The sequence below is a fragment of the Dasypus novemcinctus genome, chromosome 29 (assembly GCF_030445035.2).
Source record: "Dasypus novemcinctus isolate mDasNov1 chromosome 29, mDasNov1.1.hap2, whole genome shotgun sequence".
NCBI classification, from domain to species: domain Eukaryota; kingdom Metazoa; phylum Chordata; class Mammalia; order Cingulata; family Dasypodidae; genus Dasypus; species Dasypus novemcinctus.
Window position 1 is genome coordinate 39,483,079 of NC_080701.1, and position 26,610 is coordinate 39,509,688.

Sequence of the window (26,610 nt, forward strand, 5' to 3'; positions counted from 1 at the left end):
AGGACCTAAATATTAAAGGAAGAACCATAAAGCTCCTAGAAGAAAATGTAGGGAAACATCTCCAAGACCTGGTGTTGGTGGTGGATTCATAAACCATACACTGAAAGCATGAGCAATGAAAGAAAACATGGAAAGATAGGACCTCCTCAAACTTAAATACTTCTATGATTCAAAGGACTTCATCAAGAAGGTGAAAAGGCAGCCCACTCAATGGGAAAAAATATTTGGAAACTAAATATCCAATAAGTGTTTGATTTCCATTCTAAATAAAGAGATCATACAACTCAACAATAAAAGGGCAAGTAACTGAATTTAAAAATGAAAAGATTTAAATAGGCATTTCTTCAAAGAGGAAATGCAAATGGCCACAAAGTGCATGAAAAAAATTCCATAATCATAGCTATTAGGGAAATATAAATCAAAACAGCAATGAGGATCATCTTATACCACATAGAATAGCCATTATTTAAAAGACAGAAAACAGTAAGTGCTGGAGAGGATGTGAAGAACACTCCTTCACTGTTGGTGGGATTGTAAAGTGGTGCAACCTCTGTGGAAGACAGTTTAGTGGTTCCTCAGAAAGCAAACTATAGAACAGTCATATTATCCAGTGTGGGAAGCAAAGGAATGTTGTTTACATGGAAGCAAGTTACTTCCTTGACCACTGAGTCATGCTGTCCCCTATAATTATTGGTGTGGATCATAATCATGGCTGGGTAAAGCACACCTGCAGGTGGAACAAGAACATATAGGATGGAACGTCCTGAGTAACAGGATTTATGAGTATAGTTACTGATTTTTATAATAATAGTTTCAGTAAAATTTGTTGGTGTTCATCAATCACTAGTTAGTAAAGAATGAGGTAAGGGTGATAGGTAACTTGATTTACTGATGAATGTCATGTATGTTAGGGGTATAAATACTAGCCCCTCAGCTCAATAAAGTTATCTGATGAGCTTGAGAAATCAATGCTCTCAGATCCCCTGAACCCAATCTTTCTTTGTCTTTCATTCCTGATACCCTCGGGTCTCTGACTCTGACAAGTGGCACCCAACATGGGGCCTGAGGCAATAACTTCAGCAGAGATTCTTCCATGACAGTATCAGGAATGCAGAAACAGAAAAGCCTTAAGGTAAGACCATCGATCAGCAGTAACCTGGGTTTGGCATTGCCATGTGTAAATATATTTCAATATTGTTTCTGCTAGCATCAGGGTATGGATAATCAGCCAAGACACTTGAAAGAATATTCACAAGTTTTAAAAATGCTTTTACATATGGTTGGCATCACAGTAAAAACAGATTTACTTGAGCTTTTTGCATTAGTTCAGAAACATTGTTACTGGTTTCAGCCACAAGGGAGAAATCTTTTGAATTTGAAGCAATGGAGGCAGGTTGTGAAAGCTTTACACAGAGCATATCAGAAAGGTGAGAACATACCTCTTTCAGTGTGGTCTTTAGGACAACAGATTGCAGCTGCGTTAGATCTCTTGCAGTCTGAAGCAGAGGAGGAAGAAATTAATGTATGTTCTCTGGAAACTCATGATGCTGGTCATCAGAGTGATGAACAAGAGGACATGGAGGAGATTAAGGCTGATGAGCCTCAATCTGAGCTAGGAACGAATCCATTTCTGACTAAACAAATGTCAAAATTAAATGTATCAACAGCTAATATCTATCCTAATTTGTGTAGCCCTGCCCCCTCTGCACCCCCAGAGCCTAGGGTTCCTACTCCTGGAATCTTTCCAGAAATATCAAGTGAGGAATCTTATATTAAGGGTGTTTTTGTTCCTAATCCGGTTCCAGTAACTGCGTTAATGAGATGCTTATTACAAGGATCGCGTCAAGGTGATCCTGATGCTATGCAAATGTTATCAGCCTTTTCAGTTACTATTCAGCAAATTCCTCTGGATGCTAACAATCAAGGAGGAGCATATTTTCATCATGATCCCCTTCCATTTAAAGTTTTGAAAGAAATTAAACAGGCTTGTACTCAGTATGGCACTCATAGCCACTATACTGTAGGATTGGTGGAAGGCTTGCGTCGAGCTGACCATCTTATTCCCTGGAATTGGGAGATGTTGGCAAGAACTGTATTAAGCTCCACTGAATTTTTACAATTTAAAGCTTTGTGGACCAATGAAGCAACTATGATTGCGTGGCAAAACATTGATCACAACCCACCTATACTTATTACTACAGAACAATTATTAGGTGTGGGCGAATGGTCAGGAGTTCAAAGGCAGCTTCAATATGATGATCAGGCTATAACACAGGTACATAATTCATGCTTGGGAGCCTGGAGGTGCATTAGTGCACCTGTAAAGCCAACTCAATCATTTTTAAAAGTAATTCAAGGGGTAAATGAGACTTACGTAGCTCGTCTGACCAATATCTTAATAAAAACCATTGAAATACCTGAAGCAAGGGATTTAGTCTTAGTAATAATGAATGTAAAAAAGCCATTTGACCTTTGAAGGCTGCTGGAGGGTCTATTCAAGAGTACATAAGAGCTTGTCAAGATACTGGTTCAACCGCCCACCAGATGGCAGTCTTGGCTACAGCCATGAAAGGAGGAAATAATTCAAAGAAAAAGGGAAACTGTTTTAAGTGTGGAAAGTTTGGGCATTTTCAAAAGAATTGTAGATCTTACATAGGTCAATTAGGAAAGGGACCCCGGACTCCATCAAAAATCTGTCCAGTTTGCCAAAAAGGTTATCATTGGGCCAATGAATGTCAATCTAGAACTAATCAAAATGGGGCTTCCATCAAGTCGGGAAACCACTTTGCGGGTCTAGCTCAGGGTCCTCAGACAAAAAATATGAGCCTGGCCAACCGATTTCCTGGCAGCAGCCGTCAGCATCATTTATCCCAGTCTCTGAATTAAGAGCGGCTACTCAAGGTAGGGCTGCAGTAGATCTTCCTTCTACTAAGACTAAACTTATAACAACAGGAGATGGCATTCAAACCATCTCCACAGGAATAAAAGGACCTCTACCTAAAGATACAATAGGCATTATAGTTTGAAGAAGTAGTTTATCTATGAAGGGATTGTTGGTGCATATAGGAATTATAGATAGTGATTTTACTGAGGAAATAAAAATAATGGTTCAAGCTGTTCTATTCAAATACAGAAAGGACAACAAATTGCTCAATAATTATTGCTTCCTTATCATAGGCCTGCTGCTCTTCCTTTTAAAAGGAAAGGAGGGTTTGGATCTACAGGAAAATATATGTATTGGCAAACTTTTGTAAGTGATGATAGACCTGAAACTACAATTGCAATTAATGGAAAAGTGTTCTTTGGCTTAATAGATATGGGAGTGGATGTATCTATTATAGCTAAATGTTATTGGCCACAATCTTGGACTTGGCAGAAAGTTCCTACTGTTTTTACTGGAGTTGGTACAATGACTGATGTATATCAGAGTACTGATATTTTTGATGTCTTAGGCCCCGATGGACAAAAATCTACTTTACAACCTTATATGGTTGATGTGGGAATTAATTTGTGGGGCTGTGATTTGTTAAGTCAATGGGGTGCTTTCATTCATATTCCTATTTTATCGGAGCAGGCTAAAACATTTTATATGGATATGCAATACAATACTAGAAGTAAAGGAGATAGGAGGGGAATTGGATTTCCTTCCAGTTCAGTTGATTCTGAACGAGCAAATTTATCTTAAGGGCCATTGAAAGAAAGGGCAGTCCTATACCAATTACTTGGCTAACTGAAACACTGGTATGGGTAGATCAGTGACCCCTAACAGTAGAAAAATTAAATGTCTTACATAGTTTAGTTAAAGAACAATTGGAGCAAAAACATATAGAGCCTTCCAATAGTCCGTGGAACTCTCCAGTATTTGTAATAAAAAAGAAAACAGGAAAATGGAGGCTATTAACCGATTTAAGAGCTATAAATAAAGTCATGAGCCCTATGGGAGCATTGCAGCCTGGGGTTCCACAGCCATCTATGATTCCAAAAGACTGGTCTCTCATCATAATAGATTTGAAAGATTGTTTTTTCACTATCCCTTTACATCATGCCGATAAGGAGAAATTTGCCTTCTCTGTGCCTTCGTTTAATCAGGCACCTATGCAGAGATATCAGTGGTGTGTTTTACCTCAAGGTATGATGAATAGTCCAACCATTTGTCAATTATTTGTGCATCAACCTCTTGAGCGGTTGTGTGAACAATTTCCCAAGGCTATGATTATCTATTACATGGATGATATATTCTTTGCTCATGCTACTGAAGAAAAATTACAACAGTTATTTCAGGTTGCAGAAATAATTTTACCAGAATATGGTTTACAGATAGCCCCAGAGAAAATTCAGAGAGAAGCTCCTTTTTGTGATTTAGGAATGAAATTGGCTAATGGACATATTACACTTCAAAAGGTATAAATTTGTAGAGATAAATTAAACACACTTAATGGTTTTCAAAAACTTTTAGGAGACATTAATTGGATTAGACCTATGTTAGGAATTCCTAATTACATGTTAACTCATTTATTCCAAACTCTGCAGGGGGATTCAGGCCTTACCAGTGCACGTTCTTCATCTGCAGAAGCAGAAGAGTTAAATTTAATTGAAGAAAGATTTCACAAGAACAGTTAACACAAATTGATCCTGAAAAAGATGTAGATTTAATTATATTCTCCACTGTGCAATCTCCCCCAGCTTTATTGTGGCAAGAGGGAGTTTTGGAGTGGATTTTCCTACCTAATAATAAACAAAAAAGATTACAAACTTATCTGCAAAAAATTATTAATATATTGGCAAAAGGATGTGTGCGCTTAATGTAACTTAGAGGGTCTGATCTTGATCACATTATTTGTGAGTTGTCACAGGAAGAAATTCATTTATATGTAACCAACCCTCAATGGCAGATAGCTATCAGTGACTTTCAAGGTGTTATTGATAATCATTTTCCTAATTCAAAATTACTTACTTTTTTACAGAAAACTACTTGGATATTACCTAAGATTATAAAATCTCTACCTTTAGAAAATGCATGTACAGTGTTCACTGATGGAAGTAGTAACTGGAAAGCAGCATTCTTTACAACTGGAAAAGAACATGTTTGGCAGGCTCCATTCACATCTGCTCAGCGTACTGAACTTGCTGCCATCATTAAGGTGTTAAAAATATTTCAGGAACCTTTAAATATTGTCTCTGATTCTGAATATGTGTGCCTTACTGTCAAGCATATTGAAACAGCTCGTATCTTTGTTACTGATGAATTATCTCAACTTTTTGCTGATTTACAACATCTCATTACACTAAGACAGCATCCTATTTACATTACTCACATACGTTCCCATACCTCTTTGCCTGGTCCTATGACAGCAAGTAATGCTCGAGCTGACTTATTAGTAGGGTGTTTATAAAGTGCTCATGATTATCATGCTTTAACTCACATTAATGCTAAAGGCCTGCAGAATAAATATCCAAAGTTAACAAGACTACAAGTGCAGGAAATTATTTGTACTTGTCCTACCTGTGGACCACTAACAGCAGTGCCTTTTCAGGCTGGAACTAATCCCAGAGGCCTGACTCCTAATCAATTATGGCAGATGGATGTTACTCACACACCATCCTTTGGTAAACTACAATATGTTCGTGTTTGTATTGACACATTCTCATTTCATGTGGGCTACTGCTCAAAGTGGGGAACAGTTTCATCATGTTTGCTCACATCTCTGGTCTGCTTTTGCTGTGATGGGATGCATTCTGAAAATTAAAACTGATAATGGACCTTCTTACATTAGTAAAATCCTTTGCTTCCTTTTGTATGAAATATGCTATTGAACATGTTACTGGCATTCCCTATAATCCTACAGGTCAAGCTATTGTTGAAAGATGCCATCATACTCTCAAGACTATGCTTTTAAAACAAAAAGGGGGAGATGATGGCATGATATCACCTAAAGATCTATTGGCTAAAGCTTTATTTACCTTAAGTTTTCTTAACGTTTATGATTCTATGACACTGGCAGAATGTCATTTTGGACATTATCAAACATCCACAGAAATTGCAGAATCTGAGAATCAACCTGTATTTTGGAAAGATGTTTTGAGTAATGAATGGAAGAAAGGCAAGGTTAAAGTATAGGGGCGAGGTTATGCTCTTGTCATTTCAGAAAATGGAGAAGAAATCTGGCTTCCGGCAAAAAGGATTAAACCTAGGACTGAAGAAGTGGAGTCTTCTACACATATGGATCCTACTGATAGTGAAAGAAACTGGCAATGGTAACTACACATATTGGGCATATATACCTAATCCCCCATTACTCTGAGTGTTAACCTGGAAAGATTCTTCTTTTCCTGTTTATTTGAATAAAACTCATATATTTCCATATACTCCTGTGGATGATAGGTTACCACTTAAGCCAGAAGAAGAAGGACAAGGGATCTATAGTCTTCTTCTTCCATTTGATTATCAACCTCTTTGCATAGGTAACCGCCTACCATGTATGACTGTGAAAAATAGAACTATGATCGAGTTTAATAATAATAATACTAAATTTTTTGTAACTTTATTTCCTTCTTATCAATACCAAGGATATAAGTATCCAAGCTATAATTGTCCCAAGAGGAATGCTGGGGATATACAAAGATGGTATGAATGCCATATGGGAAGAGGATCTGTCATTTTTAATGATTCCTATGGAATAGTGTGGGAAAGTGCCCCTATGGGGAATCCCAATGAATATAATGGCAGATTTATTTGGTATGGTATAAATAGCAAGGGACAATAAATTAGTAATATGCAATATCCCTTTCATGAATCCCTTGATTTGGATGAGAAAATAATTTTTACCAAAAATAATAGTGATTGGAAATATATAGGGAACTGGATTCCTTTTCCATGGTGCAATAGCACTGTAGTCCATGATCAAAAACAAATATGGAAAGTCTTTTTAGGAGTTGCATCTACTTCTGAATGGAATGATAATAACAGTGGATGGGCAATATTTGCATTTAGATCAAATTCATCATTTTCAATCATGTGTCAGAGATCCATACATGTTTGTGGCAGGGAAGGCTACCATAACTGAAAATGTTTTATTCTATAAGAATGGTGCTTTGTATTCTTCCTTGTCTGAGAATATTTTACAGAATGGAGATATTATCACCATGGCTCACCAACAATGAGGAGTGTGGATCCCAGTGCAGTTGAATCGGATTTGGCAGTCATCTCTGGAGAATCATCTTCTTTTCCATTTAGCTCAAGGACTGTTGAAACATTCTAAGAGATTTTTGGGACTTTTAATAGCTAGCATCCTGGGACTCATTGGTGTCATCACTGCTGCTGCCACTGCCATTGTTACATTGCATGAAATGGTGCAAACACAACAATGCATGCATGCATGATTGGCACAAGAATGCAAGTGACTTATGGCATAGTCAAGAACACATTGATGAAGAATTGAATAATAGTTAGTGATTTAGAGTCTGCTGTCTTAAATTTAGGAGATCAAGTTTATAAATTAAATTTGTTAAGAGGATTGAAATGTGATTGGAATGGAAGTAGTTTTTGTATTACTCCTTTGGATTATTACACTTCAATGTTTCAATGGGATAAAATTAAGAATCATTTACTAGGACATAGAGGAAATATGTCATTAGAAATTAAAGAATTGCAGAAAAAGATTCTAGAAATGTCTCATAATCAGATATACGTAGATAATGATAAGGACATCTTTAATGATTTGATTTCACATTTAAATAAGCTTAATCCTGTTAACTGGTGGAAGTCACAGCATTTTCTATCACTTTTAGGAATAGGACTATGTGTATTGATCCTGTCGCTCATTGTTGTTACCTGCCTGGGAAAAGGTGTTTGCCAGAGATTGCACTGAGTGGATACCATGGGACAGGCCAATAACTTGGTCCTTGCAAAAACATTGCAATAAGTTCCCCGAGGTCAGTGTGCTTGGCTGGTAGTCAATGACGGGTAAGACTCTCAGAGGAGGGCAGCCTAAGACAGGCACAGCCACCCTGACTAAAACAAAAAGGGGGAAATGTGGAAAACAAAGGCATGTTGTTTCCATGGAAGCAAGTTACTTCCTTGACCACTGAGTCATGCTGTCCCCTATAATTATTGGTGTGGATCATAATCATGGCTGGGTAAAGCACACCTGCAGGCGGAACAAGAACATATAGGATGGAACGTCCTGAGTAACAGGATTTATGAGTATAGTTACTGATTTTTATAATAATAGTTTCAGTAAAGTTTGTTGGTGTTCATCAATCACTAGTTAATAGAAATGAGGTAAGGGTAATAGGTAACTTGATTTACTGATGAATGTCACATATGTTAGGGGTATAAATACTAGCCCCTCAGCTCAATAAAGTTGTCTGATGAGCTTGAGAAATCAATGCTCTCAGATCCCCTGAACCCAATCTTTCTTTTTTTTTTTTTCATTCCCAATACCCTCGGGTCTTTGACTCTGACAATCCAGCATTTCCTCTACTAGGAATATATCCAAAGGAACTAAAACACTTATGACATGAACAGGCATCTGCTCACCAATGTTTATAGTGGTGTTAGTTTTTTTTAATAGATTAAAAAAATTTTTTAAAGATACATAGAGCATACAAAATATTACATTAAAAAATATAAGAGGGTCCCATATACCCCCACTCCCCAGCCCCCCATTCCTCCCACATCACCAAATTCTTTCATCAGTATGGCACATTCATTGCACTTGAATACATTTTGGAGCACTGCCACACAGCATGGATTATAGTTTACATTGTAGTTTGCATTCTCTCCCAGTCCATTCAGTGGGTTATGGCAGGATATATGATGTCCTGCATCTGTCCCTGCAATATCATTCAGGGCAACTCCAAGTCCCGAAAATGCCACCATATCACACCTCTTCTTCCCTCTCCCTACCCTCAGCAACTACCATGGCCACTGTCTCCATATCCATGATAGTTTCTTCCATTGCTAGAGTCACAGTGATTCTATAATAGAATACCAGTACATCCACCCTAATCCATGTTTTCTTCCTGAATCCTGAGGACCCTGGGATGGTGATGCCCACCCCACCTCTAACTCAAGAGGGGACTTAGATCCCACATAGCTGATGAATGGAATTTTCCTGCTTGCAGTTGTAGTCTCTTGGTTCCCTGGTGTCGTGGTTGACCATCCCCATCTCCTTGTTAGCCAACATGGGCAAGTCCAATGAATCAGAGAGTAGGTGCTACAACTCTGCTGAGGCTCAGGGCACAGCTGGCATATGACCAGTCCAGAGATTCAAGTCTCTTGAGCATACACCAACCCCAGCACCAACATGGGTTCAGTAAAAGTAACACAAAAGGCATGTGCAGAGAGGGCACACCTGAGTCCAACTCTGTCACACTCAGGAGCACAAATTCAAAGTAGGGTCCACTGGCAAAGCACTGAACTCCAGAGACATTTGTCATGACCATAGGACCTGGGTGTCTCTATAGCCCTCAGGAACACCACTAATTGGGATTTTATCTACTTTTGCTGTCTCTTGAGTTCCTGCTGAGATGTGTGTAAGTGCACCCCTTCTGATGACCTCCTGACTCACTTTGAAGTCTCTTAGCCATATAAACTCATTTGTCTCTACCATTTCCCCCTTTTATTCAATGTCTTTTTCTAGTTGCATCACCACATAGTGGTGTTATGAACAGTTGTCAAAAAGATGGGAACAACCCAAATGTCCATCAACCAATGAATGGATAAAGAAAATGTATAGATATTTGATGGAAGACTATGCTGCAATAAGAAAAAATGAAATTGGGAGACATTTGATAACATGGATGAATCTTGAAGACATTATGCTAAGTGATGTAAGCCAGACACAAAAGGACAAATATTGCATGGTCTCATTAATATGAACTAAATATGAATAATAAATGCATTCGCTTAAAACCTGGGTATAGGTTATTAGGAGATAGGAGGAGGGCTGAGAAGAACTTCTGATGCTTAATTCATATAGAAGTTTCAATTAACTTGACCGTAAAAGTGTGGAAATGGATAGAGTTGAGGGTAACACATAGTGAGTAGCAGCTGGTCTACAAATGTGATTGTTACTGAAAAGGACAGTCTGGGGAAGTAAATGCCAGTTGAAAGAAAGCCAGAGAATAATCTTGGGACTGAATAACACAGTGAATTCAGAGGTGGATGAGAATTGTAGTTTGTGTTATAGATACAAGAGTGTCGTATGAGCTAGAGTGAATGTACATCACTGTTGCAGGGCGTTTGGATGTGGAGAAGCATGGGAAAAATAAGTTGGTGTGACCTATGGACTTTGGTTAACAGCAATACTGTAATATTCATCAATGTCAAAGATATACTGTGTTGATAATGGGGGAATGGAAAAAATGTGCCAAAGGTCTGTCATGGTCCCTAGGGGAGCAGCGACAGTCTCCCAGGTACAGTGGTGGGGACCGGGAGGGAGTGAGGGTTCAACAGTGAGCCCCTGATACTAATGACTATGCTTGTGAGCTGATAAACCCAAAATAATAACAAGGCCTAGAGCAACTTTGTGCCTGGGAATTTCCTTCTGTCAGCCTTCATGTTACTCAAATGTGGCCAGTCTCGAAGCCAAACTCAGCATGTAAATGCAATGCCTTCCCCCCAGCGTGGGACATGACACCCGGGGATGAGCCTCCCTGGCAACGAGGGACCACTATCAACTACCAACTGATGATGCAACTGGAAAATGACCTTATACGGAAGGTTCAATGCGGATCAGCAGAATATCCATGTCTACATAAAATACCATGACTTTAAAATGCTGTTTGACCTAAAGTAAGGGGGAAATGGAAAGGAGAAATGAGTTTATATGGCTACGAGTTTCTAAAAAAGAGTCTGGAGGCTGGCAGAAGGTTTGCCCTCATGCACAACTGAGCAGAGTCAGAGAGACAGATAAAGCAGATACAACCCCCAGATATTGGTTCCTTTGAGGGCTAAAGAGACCCATGGGAGTTATGGTCATGGCCGATGGGGTTAACTACCAGGGCAGATGGCCCCTCTTTGGAAATGGTGTTTATGTGTGATGAATCTGGACTCAGATGGGATCTCCCTTCATAAGACTTTCATGCTAATGTGCTGGAGGTGCAGTTAATGTTGGGGTTTAAGATATAATTAGGGGATTTGAATCTCTGGACTGACAATGTGATAGCCAGATCCTGAGCCTCAACAGACTCCAGCACCTACAATCTGATTTATTGGACTTACCACACTCAGCTAAGATGGAGGTGAAGGACAACCACCACACCATGGAGCCTAGAGTGATTACAACTGAAAATGGGAGGATTGCATCCAGCATCCAGGTGGAATCTGAGCCTCCTCTTGACATAAAGGTGCAATGGACACAACCAATCCAGTGTCCACATAGAAGAGGTGGCATTGGATTGGGAAAAGTGGACATAATGGACAAAGGGTATGGGGAAAGGCAGGAAGAGATGAGAGGTGGAGGCGTCTTCGGGACATGGAGCTGCCCTGGATGGTGCTTCAGAGGTAATCACCGGACATTGTAAATCCTCACAGGGCCTACATGATGGAATAGAGGAGAGTATGGGCCATGATGTGAACCAATGTATATGAGGTGCAGAGGTGCCCAAAGATGTACTTACCAAATCCAATGGATGTGTCATGATGATGGGAACGAGTGTTGTTGGGGGGGGGGGGGAGAGGGGGGGTGGGGGGGTGGGGTTGAATGGGACCTCACATATATATTTTTAATGTAATATTATTACAAAGTCAATAAAAAAAAAAATTAAAAAAAAAAAAAATGTGCCAAAGGTATGCTATGGACCATGGTTGGTGGCAATAATCTGATGATATTATTTCATAATCTAACAAATATTCCACCATGGTGTGGTGTGTTGGTGAAGGGATGTTGTTTGGGAATTTTACTCACGTGCCTGACTATTTTGTAAGTTTACAACATCTGTTATAAAAATATATTTTAAAAAATAAGGTGGGTTGGGGGAAGAATGCATTGGTGTAGGATATAGACAATAGTGATGGTATTTGGTGATGCTCTTCCATGGTTTGTAACAAATGTATCAACAATGCAAGGTATTGGGATGATGGATGTGGCCCTTGTATGATGTTATGCATGTTTATTTATAAGTTCACAACTTTTACTATACATTATTGTTTATGTTCATGTATGCATTATATACTTAAATAAAAATGTCAAAAAAGTAAGAAGTAGGGGGTGACAGATATCTCCAGGTTAGGAGACCTGGGCTGGTTTGACCCTGAATTTGGCAGCAAGTAGGGTTTTGGAAATTTCCATGGAAAAAAGTGGGGATACAGGTCATGGTGGGGTCACAGACTGAGACCTTAAGACACTTGGTGAGCTGTGGACTGGAAGGCAGGAGGCATAGGACATTCATCTGGGAAGGGGCAATTGTCAGTCAAACTGCTGCAGACTGATGGGGCTTTGTGTGCTTGAAAACTCTAAGGAGGAGGAGGTATCCAGTGCAGTCACATGAGCCTGAAATGCTAAGAAGTGAGGAAGAGGATATCAGGGAGATGGGAATCATGAGAAGGACTCCAGGTGCCACTGCTGCCCTGAAGATGGAGGGAGATGTGGAGTGCAAGAGAAAGAAACACCCAGTTTGCCAAACTCCTGAATGATGGAAGAAGTGAACTCCCCCTAGAATCTCAGGTAAAAACAGCCCTGGGAACCACTTGATTTTTACCTGGCAAGACCCTGAGCAGACAACCCAGCTAACTTAGCAGACTTCTGACCCACAGAAACTACTGGATTGGTGGTAACTTGCTATCTGGCATAAGAGAGCTGCCCAGGATGAAAGAAAGTGCAGCCTGCCCAAGAATGGTGCCACACACATGGAGAGCTGACACAACAAGATGGTGCAACAAAAAAGAAACACAGATTCCTGGTGCCACTGATAAGGATAGAAGTGGTCACAGAAGAACACACAGTGAATGAACACAGAGAGCAGACAACTGGGGAGGAGGGTAAGGGGAGAGAAATTAAAAAAATAAATCTTAAAAAAAAAACTTATACAAGCTACTCAATGGACTTCTGCTGAGTGAAATTTAAAAATCTAGACAGGAAATATCTTCCTATGTGTGATCCTACTCTCTATTCATATATGTTTTAAATAGAGAAACATTTGGTTTACAAAACAATCATGCATGAAATACAACATTCCCATATGCCACCCTGTTATTGACACCTAGCATTGGTACGGGGTATTTGTTAAAATTGATGGCACTTTTATAAAATTGAACTATAGGTTATATTTCATGGTTTAACTTAGGGTTCATTCTTTGTGTCATACAGTGCCATGGATTTTTAAAAATTATTATTTTATTGCTCTCTATACAAGCTAACATTTCCCTTCATAACCAAAGTTGGATCTATATTTTAGAGATGTTACTTACATCCACAATATAGTGCTACCATCACTACCACCTACTACCAAAACCTTACAATCAACCCAAACAGGAATGTTTTGTGCAGTTTAAGCCTTATCTTCCTATTCCCTATCCCCACCATTCCCTGATTACCAGTATTCTAGGTTCTGGCTTTGGGTTTCTTATTCTAATTATTTCATATCAGTGAGATCATACAATATTTGTGCTTTTGTGTCTGGCTTATTTCACATAACATGTCTTCAGGGTTCATCCATGTTGTCACATGTATCAGAACTTTATTCCTTTTTAAGGCCCTATCATATTTCCATCCTAGCTGGACAGATTCTATACATCCATTCCATTTATTATTCTGTAACAGATAAACAGGCCAAAAGATATATTCCCCATACATCAATCTGACAATGACCACTAGGAAGAGCTGCTTTATATAAAGTCCAACAGAAAAATTTCTGCTAAGATGTGTCCATTTTAGCATCATCACATCCCCAAAGGCAGATGCTGATTGGGTTTTTGGCATTGGCATTGTGTCGAGTGATCTAGACATAGTCCCCAACCCCTACAGATGCAGATGCTAACCAGCAGGTTTGGTGGAAAGAATTAGGCCATGAGTGGTTGTCTAATGCCCCCCTCTGTTTAGGAAACAATGAGCTTCTATAACAATGATGTTTTTGACAATCAGGTGTTTAAGACCCCCTCCATTCTAAAACTCATGCAGGCTCTAGGCTGATGGGCTGGTGACAATAAGAACAGCCCAGTGAATGCTGAGGAGATGCCAACTATGCCCATGTTGGTCCAGGGCCTAAGCGGCCTCAAGAGGGACCTGAGCAGTTCACACACATGGTGTTCAGGCCTCTCCTCTTTTGAGCCTGCTTTTCCTCCTTGAATTCTGTCCCTGTCTCTTACTTGTACCTCTCAGCTCCCACATGGCTTGGCCATCTGGCCCCCCTTGTCAACAGCATAAACTTCTGCAGTCCTGGTGAAGGCCCGGCTGGGCACCTTGGTCCAGAGAGTAGCAGAAGGAGAGGATGGAGCTGCTCTGTGCAGGGAGGGGTGATGAGAGCAGCCTCCTCTACCCAACAGGCTCAGCAGCAAGGACTCTCTGCAAGGCAGTGGGGAAGGGGGCAGGTAGGGTCAGAAGAGGAAATGGTCTATGGGTGGAAGGGAGGGAAAAAGGAGGAGGTGCGTGTGTGTGTATCCATGTGTGTGCATTCATCATGCATAGCTGGGTTTCTGTGTGTCCAGGTGTCTCCAGCTTGTGTTGTTTGTGTGCGTACATGTGCATGTCTTTCTGTCCAGAGAGATTGTTTTTTCCCCCTTTATTAGGGATTTTATGGGTTTTCAGAACAATCATGCACGGAATACAGGATTCCCATTACCACCCCACCACCAACTCCTTGATGTGATATGAGACATTTGTTACAATTGAGGAAAGTACCTTTTTATAATTGTATTTTTTTCTTCTTTTTTTTTCTTACATTAAAAAAATGAGGTCCCCATATACTCCCACTCTAGTCACCCCACTTCTCCTACATTAACAACCCTTTCATCATTGTGGCACATTCATTGCATTTTGGAATACATTTTTGAATACATTTTGGAGCACTGCTGCACCACATGGATAGTGGCTTATATTGTAGTTTACACTCTCCCCCAGTCCACTCGGTGGGCCATGGCAGCACATATAATGCCCAGGATCTCTCCCTGCAGTACCACCCAGGACAACTCCAAGTCCTGAAAGTGCCCCCACATCATATCTCTTCTTCCCTCTCCCTACCCTGAGCAGCTACAGTGGTCACTTTCTCTGCATCAATGATACAGTTTTTTCCATTACTAATCACAATAGTTTCATAGTAGAATATCAGTAAGTCCACTCTAATGCATACTCTGTTCCTCCATCCTTTGGACCCTGGGATGGTTATGTCCAGTCCCCATCTATATCAAGAGGGGGCTTTGATTCCACATGTCAGTTGGCTCTACTTTGGAGTTTTGGTTCCTGAATGTGATGGAGTTGGACTCAGGTATGACCTTTCTACACATGCCTTTTCTATTACTTTCACTGGACCTGTGGTTGGCACTGGAGTTGGTATATACTCAGGAGACCTGAATCTCTGGACTGTCCATGTGACAGCCAGGCCCTGAGCCTCAGCAGATGTGCAACTCCTACCCTCTAGTTTATTGGACATACCCTGGCCAGCTAAGAGGCAGGTGAAGATGGTCAACCATCACACCAAGGAGCTGAGAGTGCCTACAACTGCAAGCAGAATTGCATCCATCATCCATGATTGTACTATTAATTAAAGTTCATGAATTTAACTTAAGTTTCACTACTTTGGATTTTTTTTTAAATTTCATTAAAAAATTTATTGTTACCATATATACAATCTAATATTTCCCCCTTTTATTCATATTCAGATTTTATTTCAGGGTTCTTTCCTTTTATTTTAAATTGTATTAAATAAATATAGATGAAAAGTTATAGAGATTAGATAGTAGGGATGTTATAATCCAATACTGAGAACATGAAAAAAATGTTTATATAAATATCTTTTTAATTATAAATGGAATGTGTACTCATGTATGCTGAGGACAAACTATTAGTGCACAGTGTTTAAAGAGCTGACTAAACACCATGTTTGGGGAGATCCTTGTTACTCAATACTCTATGACTGCACATAGTTTCACCTTGGGTACAGTGACTCTTTTTAAAAATATGTGCTTCCGAGGGATCAATACCAAGTACCAGCTGATGATGCAACTAGAATATAACCTTGAATTAAAGGTTCAACGCAGACCAGCAGAATATCCCTGTCTACATATAATAACAGGAGTTTAAAATGCTGTTTTACCTAAATTAAGGGGGAAATGGAAAAGACAAATGAGTTTATATGGCTATGAGTCTCTAAAAAAGAGTCTGGAGGGTGTCAGAAAAATTGCCCTTATGCACACCTGAGCAGAGTCTCAGAGACAGATAAAGTAAATACAACCCCACGTATTGGTCCTTTTGAGGGCTAAAGAGACCCACAGTTTCTATGGTCATGGCAGATAGGGTTCACTGCCATGTCAGTTGTTTCTTCTTTGGAGCTGGTGTTTCTGTGTGATGGAGCTGGACTCAGATGGGATCTCTTTTCACAAGCCTTTCATGCTACTTTACTGGAATTGTAGCTGGTGCTGGGGTTTAAGATATATCTAGGGGATTTGAATCTCTGGACTGACAACATGATAGCCAGGCCCTGAGCCTTAACAGACTTCAGCTCCTACACTCTGATTTATTGGACTTACTCCACTCAGCTAACATGGAGTTGAAGAATGTCAACCACCACACCACGGAACCTAGAGTGCCTACAACTGAAAGCAGGAGGATTGCATCCAATATCCATGTGGAATCTAAACCCCCTCTTGACATAGATGTGGAATGGACACAACCAAGCCAAGGTCCACAGGAAGGCGGTATACAGTAAGGATCAGAGTGGACTTAATGATATTCTATTCATGAACTATTGTGGTTAATAATCAAGAAAATGTGGCATTGATGTGGAAAAAGTGGTCATGGTGGCTGCTGGGTGCAGGGAAGGGGAGGAAGAGAAGAGATGTGGAGGCATTCTGGGGACTTGGAGTTGTCTTGGGTGGTGCCCCAGGGAGAATTGCTGGATGTTGTATGTCCTCCCATGCCCACTGGATGGAACGAGGGAAAGTGTGGGCTATGGTGTGGAACACGGGACATGGGGTGCAGCGATTCCCGGAGATGTACTCACCAGACGCAATGGGTGTGACATGATGATGGGGGAGAGTGTTATTGAGGGTGGATTGGTGGGGTGGGGATGGTGGGGGTGAATGGGGACCTCATATTTTTTTAATATAATATCTTTTAAAGAATGAATAAATTGAGTAGAATTTGGGGAAAAAAAAGGAAAAAAAATATGTGCTGAAAAGTGGATCATGACCTTTATAATGGGCCACTTTCTGCCTTTGTGATTTTGAAAGAAAAACAGCTCTGGGCACTTTTGCGGTGGGGGTGGTGGGGTCGAATGGGACCTCATATTTTTTTAACATAATATTTTTACAAAATCAATAAAAAAAAATTAAAAAAATAAAAATAAAAAAGAAGACACTGGGACAACATCCAGATGCTCTTCTATTCTGACATTTAAAAAAAAAAAACTTCCTTAGTTTTACTTCTCACGCTGTACTTGAAACCACTTTTTCCCCAAATTAGTGAAATCAACCAGGAAAATTGGACACAAATGGAAATGCCATCCTCACTTCAACTAAAAGCATTCTGGAAAGGTGATCCATAAGTTAGTGGAAAATTGAACATAGATGTAGGAAAATGAGGAGAGAAGATATGGAGGAAGTAGATCTCAGAAAGACATCCAAGTTCTTTTTTCTAAGAGGAAGGCAACAGCCTGAGTTCACAACAAAAACCCTTTCCTTAAAAGTGTGACAACATGTTAACAGCCTGGGGTAGGAGACTGTTTTGGCCTTTAACCTGAGTGTGAAAACAATTAGAAGGGATAAAGGGGATCGGGATGCCGGAAAAAGGAGAAACTGCTCATCATGATTGGTTGATGAAAATTAAAGACTAAAATATATTTTATATTCCTATAAAATAGAGGCAGTGTTTTCAAGCATATAGAATAAAGAGCATTTTCCTATACTGATGCTGAAAGTGTACACTGGTGCAGAAACAGTGCATTGAAGTTTGACCCAGCAATTCCACTACTAGATATGCACCCTGGGGCATTGCACAAGTGCCCAAGGATACATGGAATAGTCTGTTTAAAAGACTTTTTAAAAAATTACTCTTGTATCACAAAAAAACGGAAAAATGACCAAGATGTTCATAAGAGTGGAGAAAGGAATTGTGGTAAAAGAAATTCTTTGAATACTATGTAACAATAACTGCTACAAAAATTATAACCACTCACACCAACATGGAAGAATCTTGCCAGTCTAATCTTGAATGATAAGAAAAGGCAAATAAGAAGACAAGAATAATGAATAAATTTATGGGTATTGTAGAAAGCCTACAAAATTGTCAATATGTGTTTTTGGGATATGAAAATGTGCTTTACCTCTGAAAAATAGCCAGCAGTTGATAATCACAAAATTAAAGTTACTAATTATGACAAATTTAAAGTTCCTTTTTCAAGAGAAGAGAAAAGATGTTGAAAAGAAGTGGTAGGTTCCTGTGCATCCCAAATTTACATTGGAAAGAGGGTAGTAGCAAATGATGGTGAACATATAATTTGAAAACCTTGTAGAGATTGTGTCTTTTCTCCTTTCTTTCCCTCCCTCCCTTCCCTCTCACCCTTCCTCCCTTCCTTCCTCTCTTCCTTTCCTCTTTCACTCTCTCCCTCCTTCCCTCATTCTACCTGGGACCACGAAGACAGAAATTACATTTTTCTGTTGCCTCCATTTAGTGCATTATTTGAGACTGTTCTATTTACTATTTATTTTCCATTGATCTAAGAATAATTTGTGTTTTCTTAAAGATTTATTTATTTCTCTCCCCTTCCCCCTCACCCCAGTTGTCTGTTCTCTGTGTCTGTTTGCTGCATGCTCTTCTTTGTCCACTTCTGTTGTTGTCAGTGGCATGGGAATCTGTGTTTCTTTTTGTTGTGTCATCTTGTGTCAGCTCTCTGTGTGTGCAGCACCATTCCTGGGCAGGATTCACTTTCTTTCATGCTGGGTGGCTCTCCTTATGGGGTGCACTCCTTGCGTGTGAGACTCCCCTATGTGGGGGACACCCCTACGTGGCAGGGCATTCCTTGCATGCATCAGCACTACACATGGACCAGCTCCACATGAGTCAAGGAGGCCCAGGGTTTGAAACGCAGACCTCCCATGTGGTAGATGGATGCCCTAACCACTGGACCAAGTCTGTTTCCCTAATTTGGTATTTTGGATAAACACTCATGGAATCAGTTTTGGGTTTGCATTAAATTGTTAGTTTGGTAAAATGAATGATAGTCTTGTGAGTTGTAACCCTTTCTATCTGTTCCTTAGAAATTATCTTCAGGAACAACGATATTTCTCTGCTGAGACTCAAATTTTATGAAGGCTTACCAGAGTACCTCCATGATGAAATTGAGATAAGGTATGTAAGACATTATAAGGGTGATAAATAATAATGGAGGAAGAACAAGAACTCTTATTTGTGACCCCTAATTTAGAGATCTAAGTTCCTCTTAGTTGAATTGTATTTAGAAAAAGGTACCTGTTTATAATATTTGTTCATTAATTCATTGAATAGCATTTATTGAATATATACTCTTTGCAAGGCTTAGTAGATGCTGAGGGTATAGTTATGAACAAGATATACTGTCCCTATCTTTATGAAGATTTTGGTTTATCAAGGGAAACATAGAAAGCAACAAATTATACAGTGGATGATTAAAACACTGTTTTGTAATGAGTCCAAAACAAATAGGGAATGTTGTGAAAATACTTAATTTGACCCTGTCTGAGAATCTGGGATAACTCCCTTGAGGAAGTGACACTTGAGTCCCATTATTTCTCATTATCACAAATGGACTGAAGAATTCAGATTAAATCAATGCTTAGGGAAATTCCTAATAAAAACTATTAAAGCTTTAATAACAGTCATGGTAACCTAAATTTATATTCTTTCAATTCTTAGCCATCCACTTGCTAATTCATTTGAAACTCGTGGCTTCTTTTATTTTAATAGTAGCTTCCACAATTCCTACATGTACCTATGTATAGAGTATAAGACTTCATAAACTCATTTCAGTCTTTACAGTTGACAACTAATAAAAGCTTCCAAGTTATAATAGTTTTGAAAAAAAATTGTTAAAATGCATTAAACTTAGTTTCTATGTAATCTTATTCTTCCTTCAATAAATAATGCCAAGCAGTTCTATTATCTATCTTTCCAGATAGACGGTGAGCTTCTCAATGACAGAGGCCATGACCCCAGAACTTTGCAGGATAGGAGACATATCCTAAATAAATAAATAAATATTGAGTAATTCCAATTATAAATAATCTATTTAATGAGGTAGAAAGCAAGTAGATGACCAAACTTTGGGTTTTTTGGTAAGAAACTTTTTAAGCAGAGTGAGTAGTTACAAGCAGGGGCTTTGAAGTCACAAAGCCTGGTTTTGAATCCAAGTTCCTTACTGTAATACTTGTGCATCTTTAGGAAAGTCACTACATTTCTCTAAATTCCATTTTCCTTCTCTCTAGAATAACTGAGATTCCGTGTGTCAAGTACTCAGCATAGTACCTAACACTTAGGAACTGTTGCATAAGTGGTGGCAAATGTTATTAAAAAGACTGTACCAAATTTTTTTATCCATTTGTGTTTTATCTGTGTAGATTTAAGTAGATAAATATTGTGACATAAAATACTGGTATGCTTGAGAAAAGATGGATAATTGGCCCTTCCCACAATTATCCCAAGTCAGAAAGTAAAATGCTTTTAACTAATACCCTAATTATTTATTGAAACTAAACCATGAATTACTGCTAATCATTGGTAATTAAATGGATAATTATGGCCTTACCAGTTCAGAGACTATACTTCCTTCCTTTTTCTGTCAGTTTTTTAAATAAATCAAGTAGTCTTTATGAATGATTTTTTTGTCGATTTTAAAAATCCAAATAATCTCCTGGTGTATCTTTCACAGAGATTAGAGATTTGATGTATGAGGTTTACTTGAATTGGTGTGTGTGGACATATTGCCTTTGGGGATTGAAAGAATAGAAGATCTAGTCTATATTTCTATGTTTCAGCTTCTGTAAATGAATTTAGTCATTTTAAATACTTCTCAGTTATTCTCTTTTCCTATATTGTGTAAGACACTTTCACTCTTCTCTTCCTGTTTTCTTTATATTGATTAATACTGGCATTTCTTGAAGGCCTTTTTGGAAGTAAAGGATGGAAAGAAACACATTGATTAAATAAACTAATATTTTAAGGCTTAAAAATGTCTTTTAATTTATGTTATTTCTACAGTTTGCTTTACTGGGAAAAGTAAAATATTATAAATGCACCCTACAAAAAAGCAAAAAAACTCACTCAACAAAAATAACCTTTAAGGCCTTTTTATACTACATTTTTAAAATGTCCTTCAAGTTTCTCTAGAAACAAAATATTGACAATATTTCTTCTCTAGTAAACCCTAGATCTTGGATGTAGTTAAAAGATTTATGGAAAATGATATTGGAATATGGTTCTAAGAATATAAGATGTTGATTTAAAATATGGGAATATATGGTGACCTGAAAATTATTTCTGTACATGAAATGTTTTGAATTATTTGGTAGATTTTCTTGCTTCAGAAGTTATATTTAAAAGTAACAAATATGGGGAGTGAATGCAGCTCAAGTGTTTGAGCATCTGCTTCCCATGTATGAGGTCTAGGTTCAATTTCCAGAAACACTTTAAAAAAAATAAATTCAGCTTGAAGTTAGTGGGGGTTCCTAGGAGTCCTTTTAGAGGATTTTGCTTATAAGATTAATAACAGCTGACAGTTTTATGTAAGGCAACCCAACAGCCTACACTCCTAAGAACATTAGTGAATGCAATTTATATCATAACAGTTTTAAATTTTAAAATTTGCATTTTCTTTTTTTACCTTTATTTGTATTTCTCATTTACTCCTATAATGCCAGTGAGAAATAGGAAAGAGACAATTACTATTTTAACAATTGTGTCCTGCCCTAGGATACAATGCAAATCATTGATGATTGATAGTTGTCTGTGGGTCTTCTGATTGTTTTTTCTCTTTCCATATGTTGGGCTATTTCATTCAATTATTTTATTGACTTCTTAATCCATAATGAGGATTTAGAAATCTTTTTCTGTAATTCTCAAGATGATTTGCAAAGTATATAGTATTTACTGAAAGAATGAACTTGAAAATAAATGCCTAAGTAAAATTAAACTTTTCTCTGAATTTCCTAATGTGCATTTCTGGACTTTGATTTCCCTTTACGTACCTATTGCAATTCTACATTTTCTCTATTAGCAAAATTCACTCATGATGATTAAAATCTGTCTTTGCTGTAATTTTGGTTTCTAACCTATTAGTGGCCATGTTTTTCCACTTCAAACAACTGTGCTGGGTGGTTCTAGAGAGAGCAGATATAAAATCTTTTTATTTATTTATTTATGTATTTATTTATTGAAGGACTTGTATGCAAGTTTATTACAGTAGAACTTGTCATATACCTAGCTGCCCATCATCTTTTTAAAAAATTATTGAAGTATATCACTCATACATAAACATACATAAACAATAAGTATTTACTAATAGTTGTGAATTATAAGACAAGCATATAACATCATACAAGATTCTCTTACCTCTCCCTAACATCAATACCGTGCACTTTTGTTAAACATTTTTACATAGAGAATAAAGAGCACTGTCAAAATATTACTACCAACCAAAGTATTTTCCCCAACCCACTCTACTAAATATTATCTTTATATCATTTGTATATGAACATGCATAAACAAAAAGTGTATATTAAAAGTTGTGAACTTACAAAGCAAACATGCATAACATCATACAGGGTCCCATACGTAAACCCTCCACCAATACCTTGCTTTGTCGTGAGATGTTTGTTACATGTTATGAAAGACTGTTGCCAAAATCTTACTAATTAAAGTCCTTATCTTATATTTGGGGTATTTTTCCCCCACCCACCCTATTAATATTTTTAAATATATTTTTTATGACCAAAGTTGTAAACTTATAAAACAATCATGCACATGTATAGAAAAACAACATCCCTCTATCAACACAGCACACTGTGGTGGAACATTTGTTACAAATAATATATTATCATCTGATTACTACCACATCCATAGTGTACATTTGGCACATATTTTTCATACTTCCCCATTATCAAAACAGAACATCTTTGACATAGATGCAAGAATATTATAGTATTCCTGTGAACCACAGTTCATAGGTCACTCCAGTTGTATCTTTCCCATGTTTCTCCACATTCCCACCACCCTGCAGTAATGATGTATATTTACTCTAGCTAACAAAGGACCCTCTTGCATCTGTACTATCAACCATGAATCTCATCCACCTCTTGGTTTACTGTGCTATTCCCTTCCTAGGTCATTCTTTAGCATTCTGTCAATTGGCATTCAAATACCTAGACTACCATTTTCAGCCACATCTCCATTTATAAACTAGCTGTTATCATGTGTAACCATCCACTCTATATATTTCCACACTTTTACAGTAAGCTATTTAAAACTTCTACATACATTAAAATAAGTAGTTCATCTCAGTCCTCTTCATATCTCCTTTAAGAATCCACCACCTACCACCAGGTCTTGAAGCTATTTTCCCATAATTTCTTCTATGGTTTGTGCTTTTATTTTTAGTTTTTTGAACCATTTTGAGTTAATTTTTGGATAAGGTGTGAGAGAGGGGGCCCCCTTCCTTCTTTTGGCTATGAATATCCAGTTCTTTCAGCAACATTTGTTGAACGGACTCTTCTATCCAAGCTATGTGGATTTGACAGTCTAGTCAAAAATCACTGGAGCATACATGTGAGGGTCTGTTTGTGAACCATCAATATGGTTCCATTGATCTATGTGTCTGTCTCTACACCAGTACCATGCTGTTTTTACCACTATAGCTAGGTAATGTTATTTAAAGTCTAGAAATAAGAGTTTGCTTTTCCTTTTTATGATGTTTCTGGCTATTCAGGACCCCTTACCCTTCCAAATAAATTCGCTAATCATGTTTTCAATTTTTAAAAATGCTGGTTGAATTTTTATTGGGATTGCATTGAATCTGTATATCAGTTTTAGTAGAATTGACATCTTAGTGATATTTAGTCTTCCAATACATGAAAATGGAATGTTCTTCCAATTATTAGGCCTTTCTTGAATTCTTTTAACATTGAGTTGCAGTTTTCTGAATACAAGTGCTTTCCATCATTGGTTAAGATTATTCCTGACTATTTGAGTTTTATCTGTCATATTATATTTTCACCATTTAAAAAAAATTATTTACTTTTATTGATATAATCTTCATTTCTAGTCTCTCTTCTAGACCACTCTCTACTGTCTTTTCTTTTCAGGCTCTAACACACTCTTTAGAGTTTCCTGAAAATCTGGTCTGTTAGAATTTCTCTCAGTTTCTATTTATCTGTGAATATTCTAAACTCACCCTAATTTTTAAAAGACAGTCTTGCCAGATATAAGATTCTTGGCTGGAAGTTTTTTTCTTTCTTATAGTATCTTAAATATATCACACCACTGTCTTCTTACCTCCATGGTTTCTGGTGAGAAATCAGCATTTAATTGAATTGGGTTTCCCTTATGTGTTATACATTGCTTTTCTCTTGCTGTTCTTAGAATTCTCTGTCTTTGGCATTTGACATTCTGATTAGTATGTGTATCAGAGTTGGTCTATTCAGAGTTTTTTGGATGGGAGTATATTGTGCTTCTTGCACATGGATATCTATGCCCTTCAATAGGATTGGGAAATTTTCTACCATTATTTTTTCAAATATTCCTTCTGCCCCTTTTCCCTTCCTTCTCCTTCTGGGACACACATGACATTTATGTTTGCATGTCTTTTGCTGTCATTTAGTTCCCTGAGAACTTGTTCAATTTTTTCCATTCTTTTCATCTGTTCTTTTGTACATTTGCTTTCAGAGGCCATTTCTTCAAGCTTACCAATCCTTTCTTCTGCCTCCTCAAATCTATTATATAATTCCAATGTCTTTTTAATTTCATTTATGCCCTTTCCATTCTCATAAGATCTGTTATTTTTCTATGTGTGCTTTCAAATTTTTCTCTGTGCTCATCCAGTGTCTTCTTAATATCCTTAATCTCTTTAACCATCTCATTGAATTTATTAAGGAGATTTGTTTGAACATCTGTGATTAGTTGTCTCAACTCCTTTATGTCATCTGGAGGCTTATCTTGTTCCTTTAAGTGGGTCATATCTTCCTGTTTCTTGGTGTGGATTTTTTTTTGTTGGTGTCTTGACATCTGACTTACTAGAGTATCTATTCTTTTTTTTTTAAAGACTTATTTTATTTCTCTCCCCTTCCCCTGCCCTGCCCCACCCTGCCCCAACCCACCCCACCCCGGTTGTCTGTTCTCTATGTCCATTTGCTGTGTGTTTTTTGTCTGCTTCTGCTGTTGTCAGTGACATGGGAATCTATGTTTCTTTTTGTTACGTCATTTTGTTCTGTCAGTTCTCTATGTATGCGGTGCCATTCCTGGGCAGGCTGAAATTTCTATTGCGCTGGGTGGCTCTCCTTACAGGGAGCACTCCTTGCAGGTGGGGCTCCCCTACACAGGGGCACCCCTGCATGGCATGCCACTCCTTGCATGCATCAGCGCTGCACATGGGCCAGCTCCACACAGGTCAAGGAGGCCTGAGGTTTGAACTGCGGACCTCCCATGTGGTAGACGGACACCCTCTCCACTGGGCCAAGTCTGTTTCCCTAAAGTATCTATTCTGGATGCAGTTTTTCTCTTTAATTTAGGGCTTCCTGCCCTTTCTCCCCCTGCTGGTTGTGCAGTGGGAACCAAGGATGTAGTTAATGCTCTAAGCTGTGGAGGCTCAAGCTGTCCTCATTGCCCCAGGCACCAATGAAGCTTATCCCAACTTTCTCCTTTGTCAGTGGTAGGAACAGAGACATAGCTGTGTGGAGTAATCCAAGTCATGCAGGCCTAGACTGTAGTTGCCCAGAGAGACTGATGAAGATAAATATCCCTTTCTCCCCTGCCCAGGATAGGGATGGAGCTGCAGGTGTGGGCAACAATCTAAGCACTGTGGGTCCATGATGACCTCATTTGCCCTGGTAGACTTCCAGTTATTCAGTCTATGCCAGCCAGAGGTACCTACAGTTACCTGGATAGGGTGGTACAGAGCCCAAAAACCCCCTCCCTGCCAGAGGTGGGGCTGAAACCTAGGTTAGGGCTGCAAGCGATTCTGGGTGAAAGAATCTGGTTCCTACCATCACTGTGATTTTTGGTCAGCCCTACTTCCCATCATGCTGGTGGTAGAGTCAAAATGGTGGCTACTGGCCTCTTTCTGACACAGATAGGGTCAAACTTTAATGTACTTAGGGTTATACTTTAGCACTGAATTTACTAATCAGTAGCTGAAATCAGTGGCCAACCATCTCCTCTACCATTTTTGGGAGTTGGAGCTTTCAATTCCAGCCACAGAATAGCTCCTGTG